We start from the raw sequence: 3,143 nt of genomic DNA, 5'->3' as shown, positions 1-3,143 counted from the left end.
AGAAGTTTGGTAGTAAGTCGAACGAATTTGTATTCGAATCGTCTTAGTGAAACAGGCTATTAATGTCCAGATGTAGCCAGTGGGACTGCGGAGAAAAAAAGTGTTAAAGATATGTAAATATTTTCTAGGACTTTCAAAATCATGACCGTTTTTTTCATGACGTGAATTCTATATAAGGTATTCATTATAAACGTTATTATTTGTGAATAAACATGCACGGATAGTAGCCAGGAATTTATGATACTATTTTGATTGAAAATTAATATTATTTGTCTATAAGGCAATTCGTTATAGTGAAGCTCGACTGTATTTGCCTGGTGCTTTTTTTTTGATTACAAAGGACTTTCATTTTTCCTTGAGTGTTCAATATGACTGTTTCTTAAGCATTCCTCTTTAAATACTTGCATTTTCGTAGAATTAAGTTTGAATCAAGCGAGTATTCATTCATATCAGCTTGCAATTACAGAAAAAACAACAACAATAAGTATAGATAAAATAAAAAAGTATTTTATGGTTTATAACAATCATAAAGTTATGTACAAAATGTGACATTTTTATGACATTCCCATGTCTGCTTTGTGGTTGTTGTATTCGGCAATACTCCAGCTTGGCCTGTCTCATGCTGCTGCTGTTGGCCAAGTTTAAGGCTTAGAGACAAAGAAGTAAAAAGTACGCTGAATGTGACTGTTTACTGGTAACATTCTTGGTTGAGGGAGGCCTAACAAACTGACATTAAGCCAACTCATATCCAAATGTGGTCCAAAAATAAAAAAAAAACACGAATGAAAACCAAAATAAAAAAGTGAAAAGGGACACTTTATCGCTGGAGTTTTGCTTTTTTTGTTTTATTTGCGGTCTGGACACCTTGAGTGTCAGGCAGCCAGTCAGCCAGCCAACGAGTCGGAGATGCTATAACTTGGATTTGCCTGGCTCCTCATCTTCATTTCATTTGTGCAGTGAAATGAAATATGATACCAAATAAAAAGCAAATTAAAAGCGATAAAAATCATTTCAATACACACATACACCCAAATCCATATGCCTGCAGACTCCCTCGCTTATTTATTTTTAACAGCCACGAAGGGAGAAATGGAGGCAATATGTTTGTTGTTTTTGTGATAGGTTTCTTGAACAAAGTTTATGACATGTTTGTGGGCATTTTAATAAGTCCGCTTTGTCTTGTCGTTTTATATGTGGATTTATTTTTGTTTTCATGTTGCCCCATTTGTTCGCCAAGGGCCTCGATTCACGATTTGTTACACAATGTTATTAAAGGTTATAAATTTTTGTAGGTGTGAATTATTTTGAGGTTTATTAAAAACACTCCACAACATCAACCATTACATCAAGGCATTTCGTCAACCAGCCACCAGCATTCAACGAAAGTGTCAGATTTCTCTTGAATCTCATATAAGAAGGGATCTTTAGCTGTTGTCACAACAGACAAACGTCACATTCGACTTTCGTCACAACAGCAACCAGCAGTAGCACCCACATGCTGTTCTCATAATTGGCATCACATGAAAAACGGAGATTAATTAAAAATTTATTATAAAACATTATATGACAGACAGACAGAAAGAGATTTGATTTCCCCCTTTCATATATCTGATTCTTCGTTTCTCTTTCCCTTAATTGTTTTGCTACAGGAGAATAGTTCGAAAAGCACTTGAAAACTTGTCAAAACTAATCTGAAGGGCTTTACGAATTCATGTCGTATTTTGGGAATTCATATGAATATTTTCGTTGTTATTTTTGGAAGCTGTTACTTCTGGTAGTAAATACCTGCGAGAAAAGAGGCTTAACTTTGATACAGGTGAGAGGGAGCAATTTAGTAGTTTATTATGTTCATATGTATGTACATGACACTAGTAAAATGCAATATCAACGTGGAAATAAATCTGAAGTTCGACACAATCCTCCTGATTAATCGCGCACTCATAACCTTTTATATAGGAAAATTCATCACTGCTGAACTTTAAGGTCATCACTGATGAACTCTTCTATAAGAAAAATCATCACGGTTGATTTTGTTATTGAAAAAAGTCATCACAGTTAAACACTTATGTATATAAAAAGAGTCATAACAGACGAACTCTTATATCAAAACCGATGGCATCATCATTCATAACTGATATCAATGATCAACTTTTCTATAGAAAATGATCTTTTTTGTAGGAAATGTCATCGGTGATGAATTTTCTATAGGAAAAAACATGACTGATGGAATTTTCTATAGGCAAAAACATCACTGATGGTCTTTTCTCTAGGAAAGTCATAACTGATTAATTTTTCTATAGAAAAAGTCATTAATGATGGACTTTTCTAAAGGAAAGTCATCACTGATTAACTTTTCTATAGCAAAAATCATTAATGATGGACTTTTCTAAAGGAAATTACATCACTAATGTACTTTTGCTTCATCATCCCAGATGGACTTTTCTATAAGAAATGTAATTACTGATCGAACTTTCTATGGGAAAAGTCATCACTAATGGATTTTCTATGGGAAAGGGTCATCATTGATGAACTTTTCTATAGGAAAAGTCATCACTGTTAAACTTTTCTATTGGAAAAGTCATCACTGATTAACTTTACTACAGGGAAAATCATCACTGACTAACTTTTCTATAGAAAAAGTCAGTACTGACGATCTTTTCTATGGAAAAAATCATCACTGATAAACTTTCTATAGAAAAAGTCATCATTGAGGAACTTTTCTTTAGAAAAGTCATCACTGATGAACTTTTCCATAGAAAAAGTCATCACTGATGAACTTTTCTATAGAAAAAGTCATCACTGATGAACTTTTCTATAGAAAAAGTCATCACTGATGAACTTTTCTATAGAAAAAGTCATCACTGATGAACTTTTGTATATGCAAAGTCAGGACTGATGACCTTTTCTATAGGAAAAGTTAACACCGATGATTTTTCTATAGAAAGTGTAATCGCTGATAAAACTTCCTATAGAAAAATCATCATTAGTGATGAATTTTCCTATAGGTAATGTCGTCTCTGATATACTTTCCTATAGGAAAAGTCATCACTGATGAACCTTTTTATAGGGAAATTCATCTCTAAGGAACGTTTCTATATGAAAAGTCGTCACTGATTAATTTTTCCATAGGAACAGTCATCATT

The sequence above is a fragment of the Musca autumnalis genome, unplaced genomic scaffold (assembly GCF_047663935.1).
Source record: "Musca autumnalis isolate F117 unplaced genomic scaffold, ASM4766393v1 scaffold_5, whole genome shotgun sequence".
In the NCBI taxonomy this organism is placed as follows: domain Eukaryota; kingdom Metazoa; phylum Arthropoda; class Insecta; order Diptera; family Muscidae; genus Musca; species Musca autumnalis.
The sequence above is the reverse complement of the archived record's forward strand: the minus strand, read 5'-3'. Positions refer to the sequence as shown.